Raw genomic sequence first — 16,285 nt, 5'->3', positions numbered from 1 at the left:
CTACATATGTGTTAGATAGCTGTGGCCCAAAAGCGGAGCCCCAAATCTGATGCTTTGCAAACTATTTGGGAGTTCAGGAATAACAGAGTACTCCCCATGTGAGGCCCTAGGCTCTGGAATCTGTTTGTTGCTTTGGTGTACTAGTTCCCGGATTTAGAAACATTCCAGACATGCTACATAGTCCCTCTTATCTTGCAGGCTTTCAAAGAGGATGAGGCTTGAGAGATGGAAGGGCTGGAAATATGAAGAACAATGTAGGTGGGGTTTCATAACATTGGTCCCTAGAGTGTCTTTATTTTTTGTGGGAGAATATGTAAATAGAAGCATTCACAGTTGGGAAATTTTGATGAACTGAAGTATGTACTTAAACCTTTCAGGCTTTCAGCATGCTAAATGCTGAAAGGTACTTAGAACTGTGGGTCATTATACATGTCTTTTGCTTGATCCACAACAAAACCAGTATGAAGAAACTATGCAGTATAATTGAGTCCCAAATAACCGCACTTACTAAATAATACACAAACATGGAAGATATAGCTAGGGGCACGCTGCTGCTCTGACTGGTTTCTGGCAGCTTCTATAAACACAGAGGGTGCTATTGAAAGGTTCACAACTGATTTAAAGAGACACTAACGTACCCTTATACGCTAAGAAATCAAATTGGTGCTGCAGAAATCAAATCAATAAATAAAAAGAAATGCAGACTGTAAAAAGAAAGCATTCCACTATGTTGTCCTTTATTTTTTTATGAGAAAAAGTAAAATGCAATGGTTGAAGTAATTTTGGTCAGTAAGAGTAACAATTCTTAAACACCACAAATCATAACTGAGAAAGATTCATACAATAATGCTAAAATAATACTGAAGTGGTCTGAAAACTGAAGTGGTCTGAGCAATATCTAGTTTCAGCAGCCTGTAAGGTTATTTAATGCACTGTGTTTATGCTATAATTGTTAACCAAACTAGTGATAAATAATTATAGGCAAATCTCCCTCCAAATCAAAATAATAAAAACCTTTAACGTAAGTGCAATAATACTAACTACAAAGACAGACGTGTCCACATTATGGCCCCTTTATATCACTCATTAAAGCAGGCATAAATGTAGATACAATTAGGCCCATCTAAAAGAAGCTTTGGTGCCACTGAGAACTGCGTTTATAGAATTCTGCACAGACATTAAATCCAATCCCTCTTGTGTTCAAATAGCGTAATCCCAAATGCCTTTAAAGACAGCAATGATAGACATTACTGTTAAGTGTTCCTTTATATTGCATGATTGTACAATACACATCCCCAAATACAGTATGATAGAACACTAGTCTCCGTGTGTGGTTTTATATATATGTGTTCAATTATATATGTACATCTACATATATTTATATGCATATATTTATACATCTGCACGGCTCATTACAGACAACAGTGCAGTTCAGTTTTGACTGCATCATATTACATCTTGGCATCTGATGTTTTGGGATTATGCAATTCAATGCCCTATCAGGATGTAAAAGTGAAAAATGACAGAAGAAATATCTCTGAAAATAAGTTTGCCATTTCCTATCTTGTGCATTAATAAAATTACAGCTTTAACAATACATTAGTACACACCATTACATATCATTCTCACTACGGACTTCCCCAGTTAGCAGAGAAGTGTGGCCATGAGAGAACTCCTGGCTAAGTTACAGTCAAAGAAGTTTCTGTATCGAACATCAAACATATGAGAGGTGCAACCATGACCAAAGTGCAACCTGCCTACAAGAAAACATTTCAGAGGTGGTGAACAAAGTGATGCACTCTAATGTAGAAGGTAAATGTCAGAATCTCATGTTCTCTTCCATATTTACTGACCACATTAGTGAACTGGCCAATATTTTAAAGAGCCGAAGGACAGATAATAAAAAATTACTTTTAAGGGAGCATCAAACTGATACCATTTCATGAAATCACTACATTATTAAATTTGAATTTACTATATTGTGTTCAATTCATGTTTTAATGCATTCTCAACTTAAGGTGAAAGACACTAAACACAGCATGAGAGACAAATATGTAGCGCAATGGATCACATCGGTTTTATTTATAACGCAGATTCTTTGTGGGGACATTTTGCACAGCCTAGAATTGGTAGCAAGTCATAGTCTTGTTAAAAGTTGTTTCCAGGAGCTGACCGGAATCAGACCTAAGACTTCTGAGAAAACTGAATTGTTTGGGTGTGGCTTATCAGCACCTCTAATGAAGGATGCATTACATAGTGTAACTGCAGAAGTTGTTCTTGCAGGATATCCAAACATCACATTACTGATTTCTCTCCAAAGGGCTAATAGCCAGTAAAGCCCCAACTTCTACCACATGGCAGCAAAGATATTTAACTTACACATTTTTTTCCTGCTGTGATTTATAGGAGTGTTTGTAAATTAATATAGGCATTTCCTATGACAGAAGCAACAAACCTACCATTGTGGCAGCCCAATCCTCAGTTACACTGAAGCTTTTTACACTTCTCTGAAACTACCAGGATGTTAAAGAGAGCAAAGAATATCTGAGAATATCTCCTCCCCACTCAGCCACTGCTAGCATTAAGGGATCTAATTTGAATAGCTGATGCAGAGGATTGGGAGACACATATTTTGTGCTTTTTGAGGAGAGTGCAGTACAAGGAAGGAGTCCTCCTATGTGTTATACCTGTCTTGGTTATGTGCATCTGTTTTAATTTATTAGCTCCCTGAGGCAGAGGCATTTTGTAAAGTACTTGCCCAACATGCAAATTCAGCATAGGTAATCATCTCTAAACAAATCAAACAGCCCTCTCCTCTGCCTTCAACTTTTTTCTCTGCAGATTCTCCAGTGGTGTAAAATTGAGCAGCAGCTTCCAAAAAAGCCAAGTAATTCAGTACCTGTCTCTCCTATGCTGATGCAAGCAATGGTTTTGTGGGTATAAAATTTGAATCGTGCTTCTCACTGTAATTTCTGTGTTTCATTCTCCTTCCAATCAAGTCAATGGGAAATTCAATACCAACATCAGCAAGGCAGAACTGGTCCAGAAGTCATGAATATCCTTCATCTAAAAAAGGAGTCTGAGGGCTGTTCTTTCCGCTGCTGGAGTGGGCAATGCAATTATTGGGACAGTTTGTGGGAACCACCAGAAGTCACATCTCTTTCTGTTCTCCATTCCAAAATGGAGAGAACAACATTTCCAGTGGAAATGTTTGAGCAATTAAATAAACACAACAAGTATGGAGTAGTTAAACTTCAGGGCTGAGTATAAACACAGTTGTTTCGTTCAAAATGTTTTGAGAATGAAAACAAGGGGCTCCTCCTCTCCCTGCCTTGAAAAGAACTGTGACTAATGTGAAAATAGTTTTGAATCAGAACAGGAAAAAGTTTGCCCTCTGTTTTTTGGAATACTTCCTTGGTGTTTTTGATGAAGTGAAAGCTTTCCTTGCAGAAAATACATTGCCTTCTATAATGTATGCCTGATGGAAGCAGGGAGGAAAAGGCTTCCCTTTTCAGAAGCAAATTGGAGGAAAAAGCATAAAATTCAAGGAGAGAAATGAAGGAAAACTCTGAATGGAAAAAAATAGTCCTAGTTATGCAGGTGTTTCTTTGTTAATCACAATTCACTGGCAAGTCTCAGAATCAAGAACATTGTGCCATGTTAGGCTGAAAGAGTCTTGAAACGTGAGAGTAGGTAATTCAGTACCCATGTGATATAAAGGTTAAGCTGAATCATAGTCTTCAATCACATTATGAAACACTTCCATTCAAAAAGGACACCAAAGCCATTTGCTTTCTCCAACAAACATTATATAACGTGTAAAACAACTTGGGTAAATGTGACAGAGAGCATGAACACCTACCTCATCATCCAAGATAGATGAAAGATAATACAGTTGGGAAATAAAAAGAAACAGAATAGCAAAAACATCCTGTCCCTTAATTTGGAAGACCGTTATGCAATGTAAAATACTATTGACTAAGACAGTTTCAAAAGCAACAGTGATAAAAATACACTTTCTAATTGGATATAAAAACTAAGTATACGAGGCAAAAATTTTCTTCAGGTGCCACCATCAACTGGCATCATTGTTGATAGAAGCACTAGTTTCAATTCGATAGAATATTCATTAAATATGTAATATAAGAAATCCCCTGTGACCACCTATTCTACCTCCTGTTTGATTCTGGCTATGAGATTTCTTCATACCAGCTTCTTTATAGAATCATTCTTTCCCTGGAAAAGGGTCTTTCTGAGATATGTAAACCTGACCTATCCTTTTATAAGCCAATGTACACACATACTAGGCCATAAACAAGACTCTTCTCCAGATGTAGATCATAAATATTTACTGAACATTTCAACTGTTCCTGGACCAGTTTTTTATTAGAAGAGAATATAATCAAAACTCCTAGTTGCCGTTAACTCTGCTGGCTATAAGCTTGTCATCCTGTCCTTACTTCTCTTACCACCTTGCTGCAATTCCTACCTTCTGCTTTAGAATACGATAGTTTTAACTTCCTTGATATCTATTATTTCTGAAATAGCTGCTTTAATTTTCTCACTAAATGGGTTTTTTAGACAGTGTCATCTACTTTTTGATTTTGGAACATATAGTAAAATCTTCTTTAAAAGCTTCTGATAATCACTCACACTTCTTCTTAATAAGTTATTTAGCTTTTAATTATTTTACAGCTTTTTTTAATGAAACAGGAAAATATGAAGCACAAATTTAGGAAAGGTACATATTACCCAACACAATTTTGATAAAAAAGACTCTTTTCAAACAAAAGAAAGACTGTAAACAAAAAAAAAAAAAAAAGTGTAAAAAATAGGGTTTATTGCAGGTAAAGAACTGGTAGATTACAACAGTTATTGTTGAAAAATAAAGTGAAAATTTTCCTAGTAGAATTGATTAATCTCGAGAATCTGTTTAGTTTATTCTTTATTAATAAGCCTGGCATAAAACATAATATGTCCATGACAAAGTTGGGTAGTTGGAGTGTTGTGTCCAGTTCTAGGCTCCTCCATACAAGAAAGACAAGGAGACCAGAGCAAGTCCAGCAGATGTCAACCAAAATTATTCAGCGCTTGGACTATCTCTTGTATGAAGAAAGGGTGAAAGAGCTGGGACTGTTCAGTCTGGAGTAGAGAAGGCTCAGAGTGATCTCATCAATCTGAACAAATGCCTGATTGGGGGAGGAGAAGGGGCACAAAGAAGGTGGAGCCAGACTCTTCCCATTGGAGCCCAAAGAAAGGACCAGAGGCAATGAGCATGAACCAGGAAATTCCATTTCAATGTAAGAAAACACTTTCTCACTGGGAGGGTAGCCAAACATTGGAACAGGTTGTGGAGCCTCCACCCTTGGAAATACTCAAAATCCTACTGAACATGATCTTGAGCACCTTGCTTTAGGCTACCCTTGCTCAAGTTGGACTAGATGATCTTAAGGTCCCTTCCGACCTCAACCATTCCATGATTCTATGAAACTAGAGGACAATGCTGGCATAAAAAACCCAAGAAAATGTTTATAAGCTGGCCATAAATACACTTAGATCAGAAATTTAAATGTTATAAACCTTCAGAATGAATAAATTCTGCACAAACCCTCCAACAGGAAAAAAAAGTTTAAAGATTGAATTTGATGAGTTTATGAAAAGAATTAGAAGACACAGTTTCCTGCAATAGCTTGTAGTAAGACTAATCCACTCAGAAGATTCCTTCCAGTCTTAATTTCCAAACCTAGGGCTTTTACAGCATGAGGTATGTAAGGACATTGTAGACATCCAGGTCTATCCACAATCAGTTTGAATTAAGAGGTTGCTTCCCCTAAAGGCCTAGCAGGATGAGTGCATATGCAATTGCTCCCTAACCCAGTTCTGTTAAATGATTCAGTTTATCTTAAACACTGTTTATCTTAAACATGTTTTTAGTAGATGTTTTTAAACCTGGTAATTTTGACAGAACTGTTAGATAGCAATTACAACACAGGTTCAGTTGGATGGTGGCCCCTCACATAAAAGCTTTCACAAGTAACACTGGGGCCCAGCTTCTTAACTTGTTGTCAGCTATAGGCAGAACAGTTCACCTTACCATGCCCAAAATTACAGGTGTGAAACTTAATTTTTTTCTAGACATTAAAGCAAGTCAACTCAGACTAAATAACCATGCAGTTAGTGTATCAAACTTTGTTAGGGCCCCAGCTGAACCTGTTCACCAGGGATTGTGGCCCCACCTCAAGTACTGCATGCACTTTGGGGCGCCTCAATATAAGAAAGACATCAAACTATTAGAGTGTGTCCAGAGGAGGGCAACCAAGATGGTGAAAGGCCTCAAGGGCAAGACTTAGGAGGAGCAACCAAGGTCACTTGGCTTGTTCAGCTTGGAGACGAGAAGGCCAAGGGGTGACCTCATTGCAGTCTGCAACTTCCTCAAGGGGGCAGCGGAGGCAGAGGTGCTGATCTCCTCTCTCTGGTAACCAGCGATAGGGCACAAGGAAATTGAATCAAACTGTCAGGGGAAGTTCATACTGGACATTAGGAAAACGGTCTTCACTGAGCGGGTAGTTAGAACAGGCTCCCCAGTGAAGTGGTCACGGCACCAAGACTGTCAGAGTTCAAGGAGCATCTGGATGACATTTTTAGTCACATGGTTTAGCTTCAGGTAGTCCTGCAAGGAGCAGGGAGGTGGACTCAGTGATCCATATGGGTCCCTTCCAGATTGATACTATATGATTTAGCTGTCTATGGCTCAAGCACTGCACCAGCTTCACACAGCTCTGTGACCTTGAGTCAGAGAGCTGTGCAGAAAGAGTGATGTGAGAAAAACCTATGGAAAGTGGAGTATTGTCCACCATTTCAAAGGTGCTTTTAAGCTTAGGCCCTTTCTCTCTGCTGAATTTTGTTGCAGGAATGCCTGTGCTTGATCTTCTACCTTCTTCACTCTTGACTCTGATCTTGACCTCCTCACTTGACTTTCTAGCTTGATCTTGGACCTGTCTCATCAGTAGAGACTTGGTGATCTGAAGTGTTGGCTGATCCTTGCTACCACCACCAGGCCTGCTCTGCTCTTTGCGTTCAGGTACTGTGGGACTGCACCCTTGTCAAGGAGGCCACCATCCTGCCTGCCTTGGCCACTGGCTCGCCTTCCCTTATAGAGTGGCCTGCCCTTGCTGCTTCCTGCCAAGTATGACCTTTGGAGGGTACAGAATAAATTCCTATGCTAATTCATACTCTTAAAATGCATGCATACAGGAAGGAATATTTCCACCTCTGAAAACATATCTGGTCTCTTCTAAAAAGCCTTTCTGCTACTGAGAGAAAGGAAAGTCAGATGAGCATTCATTTGAATCTACTGCTCTTGTATGCCTCGGAATGGAGAAACCGTTAAGGAAACAGCACCTGATTTTCTTGCAGGGATGAAACATCCTGACAGCAATTTTTAGTTGCCTGAGCTCAACTGTCTGAGCTTTGCAAGCTAGGCTACCAAGCTGCTTCTAAACAAATCAGATGTATACTACTGTATTCCATGACAATCTAAGCTACACAAATTTAGTTCGTTACTTAGTTTTTGCTAAGTGATGCCTGTTCTAAGCATATACTCCATATGTTTGAAAATTAGGAGTGGACCTAGCATTGGCAAGGATAGGCAAGCTGACAATTACCCAAACTGATAAGCATGTCATTAACAATTTGATTTCAGGAACGTACATTTATATGTTTTGCAAAATTGACCACTGGTGTTACAACTAAAGGTAAATTTATGTCAGTGAGATATCACAGTTGTGAGGGCATTTCTAAGAACATTATTTTCCATAATTTGAGGAAGAAGGAAATAAGTACAAGTCCCATAGAAGTGAATCATGTATCTTTTTTGATTGTCTTTTGAACATGCAGTACGTTTAAATATGTGATCCTGAAGCTGAGGTGTTTCAGACTTCAAAATCGGTGTCAAGACTGGCTGATATTTAGACATTCTAGTCTTGGCAATGTTTCTTTATGTTTGATCATTCTGCTTTGCTAAGAATGAACTGAAAACTTTTAACTTCAAGTGTTTTAACTCTAGCATGAGAACTAAGGGAACATACTAAAATTTTCCTTTTTGCTAAACACTACTTTGCTGCCAAGCAGAAGGCAGGAGAGATGTACACATAATGCTACAGACTGCTATAGCATTCTATTCCATAGGACTAAGAATTCAAATGAGGTACAGACTCCCACTTCCACTGACAACAGTTTCTTTCTATATAAGACAGTGCAGGAAGCAGCCAACAATGCTGGCTGTCTTTCAGATCTCAGCAACTCATACATATACTACTCTTGTAAGTTAATCTAATCCTGAAATGGGCACTATTATAAGTACTGAAGATTTATACAGTGTCTTTCATCAGCAGAGAGCTCACAATACTTTATAAAGTGTTTCTAAACACACATAAGCAAAAAAAGATACTGTCATGTTCAGATGGAAAGTGGCAGCCATACAACACATGAGAAAAATGTTCCATAGCATAGAAGTCTAGTTGCCCAAAAAGGAATAAGGAATTAGAATTAGGGTCCTTTGTTATGATAGCAGTCCTGACTCATACGAGAGTCTCAAGCTTCACTTTTACCGTGGATCACCAGGAATCCTTGTGGTATCCTGTAAAATGTAAATCAAAATCATTGGAGTTGTGAAAAGGAATTTTTGTTTAGGAAAATGTGTTACTTGAACTAGAATTTAACAAGAACACTGGAACAGCTGTAAGAGATATTCCCTGGCTATGCGATGAACACTTTAGAGCACTGAAACACCATACAGCACAATTACTATTACCACAAGTATCAGAACCTCGTTTTTACACCATATGCAGAGCATGATGATTCAGGTAAAGAGGTTCTTTCAGGCACTATCCTGGGACATTTGTTCAACTGCACTTAGGGACAGTGCAACCTGGTGAAGCAGCTACAACACCACTTAGTGAAGCAGTATCATTACTTTCTACTGCTTTTGAAAAGAAACTATAAAAACAATAACTATGCTCAGCTCTTCTATGAAATGTGATGGATTAGACAGAAGTATGGTTCTGGTTCTCTAGTTCTCAGAACACACATAGTACATACAGAGCAGGCGAAGTTTCTTATCTTAGAGTGTACATCAGTTAAGTTCTAAAAATAACATCATTTAACACTTAAATGTCAGTCTCCTCAACTTTGGCTTCTCTGTTGAAGAAGACACAGAATGAACCTGTTTGTACACAGTTTTGGGGAGATGTCTAGTTACCCACTAGAAGTACCAACTTTCAGTGAGTTTTTGTAATAGAGAATAGGGTAAGACCACAAATAGAAGAAGTATTAGAACTGCACTCATAGTCCCTGAAATTCAAAAGGTTGTGTTTAGATTCATTACTTGCATATGGTTTTATAATAAATTGCTTGTTAAACTAAAGTTTCTACAAAATCAAGAGAAATCTGACTCCTAAAAGTTCGACTACTAGACATGCTGGCATTGCTTCTTTTGTTCAACAACCTCAAAATATTTTAAGAAGGTGGATAAATATTATCACCTACATATACATAAAGACATGGAGTTGATTCACCGAAGGATATGCTGTTTGGTTTGGGTTCCGTGCACTTCCATTTGCCATTTAACTGAGGTGTTTTAAGCAGGGAACGCTATCCTCAATCCTTAGTGCCCTCTATGGTCCGTAGAGGAAACAGGCAGCTTCAGAGAGCGATTCGCATTGTGGCGGGCCTGAACCACTGCTCACAGGCACCAATCTTTCTCCACTGCCTTTCTCCGTTGTTCCTGGGCTTCTGCGGAGGTGCCTAAGATTTTCAGAATGAGCCCAGGCCTAGTGTCAGTTGGTATACGATCTCGTGATTCTCATTTTTTTACCTGAACACTAAGCTACCTCTGGGAAAAGCTCTGAGGATTTATAAAGCTGCATCAATAATGATTTTTTCTTTCTTTCCCTTTCCAGAAGCCATTTGATACTCATATCAGTCATGACCATATCAGGATGCAGTAATCATCTAGGAGAAGAAAAGGTCTCTATTATTTGAATAACTTCCATTTGTATCTTTGATAATTCCTTTCCCTTTTTGAACTGTAATAAGACCTAAAATAGGAACAGATGAAGGATGGAGTAAGGCCTGACCCACTTCAATTATATCATTCATTATAAGGGTTGTAAAAACAATGCTATCACATGAATGAGTCCACCTAGAACACAGATGCATTTGATCATTCTTTAATTGAATATTAGATATATATATTTCTATGTTCAATCACTTTCTTAAGATAGTGTGCAGCATGTTACTTGGCCTGTGGTCATGCACTGTCCCAACACATCCTCTATCCTTGAAAATACATAGTACCAGAACAATTTATAAGGATGGTTTAAAGTTAATTAAGGAGAGCAACAATATTACTCCTGTTTTTGACTACTTCTGCATTGGATACTCAGACCTAGCTGTGTTGAATGGTAGACGAACTACAAATATATGGGGTTGTTAATGCAATTTACAGTATAAAGATACATTGCAAATCCACTTAAACATAAAATAGAAATGTTCTTAAACAAAGGTTTGTAGCAGAAAAAGAAACCTTGATCCCCAGTGGTACAAAGGAGATTTGTTGTCTCAAGTAAAGCTATAAAACCAGAATGTTTATTGGCTGGCACATACTGTGGATATATCATATGCGGTCAAAAAACTGCCAATAAAGCTTTCACAGCTTAGAGATTTTACAGGCTGGAGAAAAAAGCAATAGTCAAGTTACTTTTCAAAACTCTTCAAAACCACCATTGTGCAATGGCACAAGGTTCCATCTAGCTCTTCTAGAAACAGAGACATTGAACAGGTGGAGTACAACATGCCCAGGATGTTAATAACTATACATAAAGATTACTGGAGAATTCGTGCTGTATGTAGAAAAAAATTAGCTTCAAGGAACTAGTTTATCCTCAGAATTTACAAATGATAAAAGGGTAGTTAAAGATTACACTGCACGAAATACATAGCAGCTTCCTTAAACAGAATGATTCTGGACTACTGATACATGTCAACACATCTGAGTGAAATGAACACATTTACTCAATGCTTGTCTTCACCACACACACACAAACACTTAAAACTCTTCAGTCACTGCTGGCATGAGAAAGGCTTTGCTTTCATGCAAGTAACTCTCCCACTTTCCATGCCTGTATGATGTTCTCAGTAGATTTCTCTGCATTGTATCTTACTCTATTATTGCTGGATTTTTGGAGTGCCATTTCCATTCCTCTGCCCACTCCCTCTTTGAAAGTGTGACAATGGACAGTAATGCTTGCCCCCTCCAGCATGCTCTCATGAAATTCCATTTGAATGGAACTTTTAATGATCTTCATATATATGTTTATATATATATATATAAAAATTAACTAGTGACTTAATTTTATCAAAGTTGATGGTTCATAAATTCATACTATGTTATAGTTTGATGCTACTTCTGTAGCTGCTACCACTGAGGTTATGCAGTTGCTGAAAAACCTTCCTAAGTTTCTTCCTAGCCTAGTTATCAGGAATGACATCTAGGCAAACCATTAGGATGTTTAGTATGAATTGTGACTTTCACAGTTTAAACAATGTGATCTTTCATTGGTGGATCTTTTCATGCTGCTTCCTAAGTCCTCCAATTCTCTGGCTCATTCACTTGTAACCGACAGATTGTTGGGGTTTAACCCCAGCCAGTAACTAAGCATCACACAGTCACTCACTCACTCATCCCCCCTCCCAGGGGGACAGGGAGAAGAATCGAAAAAAAAAAAAGTAAAATTCATGAGCTAAGAACAGTTTAATAACAAAAATAAAATCTAATAATAACAATAATAATAATAGTAATGAAAAGGAATATAACAAAGAGAGAGAAAATAAAACCCAAGATAAAGCAAGTGATGCACAATGCAATTGCTCACCACCCGCTGACTGACACCCAAGCAGCAATCCACCCCCCAGCCAACTCCCCCCAGTTCATATACTGACCATGACGTTCTGTGGTATGGAATAAATATCCCTTTGGATAGCTCAGGTCAGCCGTCCTGGCCATGCCCCCTCCCAGCTTCTTGTGCACCTGTTTGCTTTCAGGAAACTGAAGAATCCTTAACTTAGGACAAGTGCTGCTTAGCAACAACTAAAACTCCAGTGTGTTACCAACATGATTCTCACACTAAATCCAAAACACAGCACTGTACCAGCTACTGGGAAGAAAATAAACTCTATCCTAGCTGAAACCAGGACACAGATACAGAATCAGAGTGCCTGTCTTAAAATACACACAGGCACATACATAGCTATAAATAACAGAACAGGGTCATCTAAAGGAATTCTAAATAAGATGTAAAAGAAAATGCAGAACTTACAAAGTAGCAGTTAACTGCCAAAATTATAGCTAACATAAACATATGCTTAATGTGGCCTTTTAAAGTATTCTGATGGTGTGCTAAGGGTTGTGCTGCTTTGTTCGAGTTGTAGTGCATTCTGGAATTTCTGTTCTCTCTTTGACTACTTATAAAGTGCAACAACTGAGTAACTCAGAAAAGCAAATAAAATACCCTAATCTCTTGTGGCCTTGTGGTTGTGTTATTCTGAATTAGGTAGAGTGCAAGCCCCAGATGAAGCCTTCCCATTCGGTAGTAATCCCATAACATCTCTTCATTCCTAATACAGATGCACTGCAGCTTTCAGTCAAGGCTGTAGCCTGGGCCTCTCTTCTCTACCTAGCTGTCTATTTTCACATATCTTAAAGGAGCAGAATTATTATGTACAAGACCTCTATTTCTTTGCCAGTATAACCTGTCAACAACTTCAGAAGCTATTAGGGGTACAAGGACACCAGAAAAGATAATTACATAAGATCTGTTTTCTTGGAAAAGCGAATTAAAAATCCTTACTTTTTATTTCTTTCGTGTCACAATTAATCAGGCACTTTCCTCTTTAAGTCAATAAGGCAGGGAAGACACAGAAAGGCTGGAACTGGAAATTAATTTTGCAGCAGGTCTAAAGGTGGAGATATCAAGCAGCTTGTATATAGTTGTTGACTAGCTCAGTGCTTATTTTGGCATATGTGCCCAAATTTGACATTGAAGCATCAGAAATATAACTGTCTCCCCTCTAGTCCAATATGCAATTTTACCAGAAATAGGCTATACTTACGTAACAGCCCATATACTTTTAACTTAGCTACACAGCATGCAAAACATCTTATAATGGTAGCAACAAATACAACACCTCAGAACTAATATAGAAACATAGAATGGTAGAATGGTTTGAGCTGGAAGGGACCTTAAAGATCATCTAGTTCCAACCCCCCTGCCATGGGCAGGGACACCTTCCACTAGACCAGGTTGCTCAAAGCCCTGTCCAACCTGGCCTTGGACACTTCCAGGGAGGGGGCAGCCACAGCTTCTCTGGGCAACCTGTTCCAGTGTCTCACCACCCTCACAGGAAAGAATTTCTTCTTCTAGATCTAATCTAAATCTACCCTCTTTCAGTTTAAAACTATTACCCCTCATCCTATCACTACAGTCCCTGATAAAGAGTCCCTCCCCATCTTTCCTACAGGCCCCCTTTAGGTACTGGAAGGCTGCTCTAAGGTCTCCTCGGAGCCTTCTCTTCTCCAGGCTGAACAACCCCAACTCTCTCAGCCTGTCCTCATCAGGGAGATGCTTCAGGCCCCTGATCATCTTCATGGCCTCCTCTGGACCTGCTTGAGCAGGTCCATGTCCTTCTCATGTTGGGGGTCCCAGAGCTGGACACAGCACTCCACGGTGGGGGTCTCATGAAAGCACAGTAGAGGGGGAGAATGCGCTCCCTCGACCTGCTGGCCACAATTGTCTTGATGCAGCCCAGGACATGGTTGGCTTTCTGGGCTGAAAGCACACGTTGCTGGCTGATAGTCAGTTTTCCATCCACTAATATCTCCAAGTCCTTCTCTGCAGGTCTGCTCTCAATCTGCTCATTGCCCAGCCTGTATTTGTGCTTGGGGTTGCCCCAACCCATATGCAGGACCTTGCACTTGGCCTTGTTGAACTTCATGAGGTTTGCATGGGCCCACCTCTCAAGCCTGTCCAGGTCCCTCTGGATGCCATCCCTTCCCTCCAGTGTGTCGACCACACCACACAGCTTGGTGTCATCGGCAAACTTGCTGAGGGTGCCCTCAATCCCACTGTCTATGTCACCAATAAAGATGTTAAACAGTGCCTCTCCCAACACTGACCCCTGAGGAACGCCACTTGTCACTGCTCTTCACCTGGACATCGAGCTGTTGTCTGCAACTCTTTGAGTGCGACCATCCAGCCGATTCCTTATGCACCGAGTTGTCCAACCATCAAATCCATGTGTCTCCAATTTAGTCAAGGATGTTGTGTGGGACAGTGTCAAATGCTTTGCACAGGTCCAGGTAGATGATGTCAGTTGTTCTTCCCTTATTCATCAATGCTGTAATCCTGTTGTAGGAGGCCACCAAATTTGGTAGAAGGCTCCCATAAATTTAGATTGTTACATTTTCTTAAGATTTACAAGTCACAGATGAAACACGTACCCATAAAATCTCTAAGAGTTTTAATGTTCATGTAAATGGCTGAGTAACCCACATACAGAGATAAATGTACAGATACCTACCATGGTCTTGGGAGTCTGGGGAGGACCGCACTGACTGGAAGCTAGGCAGTGTTATTCCAGTTTACAAGAAGGGCATGAGGGAAGACCCAGGAAACTACAGACCCGTTAGTCTAACCTCAGTATCTGGAAAAATTATGGAGAAGATCACACTGGGTGCTACTGAAAGGCATTTAAAGAACAATAAGAACAAGACAATCATCAGGCACAGTCAACATGGGTTCACAGGAGGAAAGTCCTGTTTAACTAATTTGACCTCCTTCTATGAAAGGTTACCCGCCCAGTGGATGAAGGGAAGGTGGTGGGTGTATTTTTCTGGATTTTAGTAAGGCTTTTGATACTGTCCCTCACAGCATCCTTCTGGACAAGTTGTCCAGCCGTGGAAAGAGTGAGTTCATGGTGCACTGAGTGAAGAACCAGCTGAAGGCAACAGGTCACCAGTGGTGTTCCTCAGGGCTCAATCCTAGGGCCAGTCCTGTTCAATATATTTATCAATGATCTGGATGCAGGAGCTGAATGCATCATGAGCAAGTTTGCTGATGATACCAAACTGGAAGGTGCTGTTGACTCTCTTGAGGGACAAGAGGCCTTGCAGAGAGATCTGGATAGATTGCAGCATTGGGCAGTCATCAGTGGGATGACATTTAACAAGTCCAAATGTCCGACGCTGCACCCAAGATGGAGTAATGGCAGGCACAGGTATAAACTGGGAGAGGAGCTGCTGGAGAGCAGCCCTGCAGAAAGGGATCTGGGGGTGCTGGTGTGACACTAAGCTCAACATGAGTCAGCAGTGTGCCCTGGCAGCCAAGAGAGCAAACGGCATCTTGGGGTGCATCCAACACAGCGTAACCAGCCGGTCAAAAGAGGGGATTATCCCGCTGTATTCAGTGTTGGTGCAGCCTCACCTTGAGTGCTGTGGGCAGTGCTGGGCCCCAGGGTTTAAGAAGGATGTGAAGGTCCTTGAATGTTGCCAGAGGAGGGCAACAACTCTGGTGAAAGGGCTGGAAGGCACGTCCTGTGAGGAGTGGCTGAGGACTCTGGGTTTGTCTAGTTTGGAGAGAAGGAGGCTGAAGGGTGACCTTGTTGCTCTCTACAGCTTGCTGAGGAGGGGAAGGGGAGAGGGAGGTGCTGAGCTCTTCTCCTGGGTATCCACTGATTGGATGTGTGGGAATGGTTCAAAGCTGCACCAGTGGAGGTTTAGACTGGATATTAGGAAGCATTTCTTTACCAAGAAGGTGATCAAATCTTGGAACAGGCTTCCTAGAGAGGTGATCAATGCCCCAAGCCTGACACTGTTGAAGAAGCATTCGGACAATGCCCTTAATAACATGCTTTAACTTTTGGTCAGTCCTGAAGTTGTCAGTCAGTTGGACTAGATGATCACTGTAGGTCTCTTCCAACTGAGTATTCTATTCTATTCTATTCTATTCTATTCTATTCTATTCTATTCTATTCTATTCTATTCTATTCTATTCTATTCTCAAAAGATATTACAAGAGCCTGAACACTACAGACAGGTTTTTGAATAAGAATGCACAAATAATGAACATAGCACGAAATTGGTTTCAACATACTCTCTCATTGTCAGAATATATTTATTTATCTGCCTGCTTGCTGTGCTTTAAATAATATAAATATTCACAGAAAGAAA

The 16,285-nt window shown here is 40.0% G+C and overlaps 1 long non-coding RNA gene across 1 annotated transcript in view; it reads right to left on the bottom strand.

Moving 5' to 3' along the window:
- LOC141917975 (uncharacterized) overlaps positions 1 to 16,285 on the bottom strand; it is a 78,759-nt gene that overhangs the window by 61,138 nt on the left and 1,336 nt on the right. The gene's annotated exons all lie outside the window — the stretch shown is intronic.

The sequence above is a fragment of the Strix aluco genome, chromosome Z (assembly GCF_031877795.1).
Source record: "Strix aluco isolate bStrAlu1 chromosome Z, bStrAlu1.hap1, whole genome shotgun sequence".
NCBI lineage: Eukaryota > Metazoa > Chordata > Aves > Strigiformes > Strigidae > Strix > Strix aluco.
The sequence above is the reverse complement of the archived record's forward strand: the minus strand, read 5'-3'. Positions and strand labels throughout refer to the sequence as shown.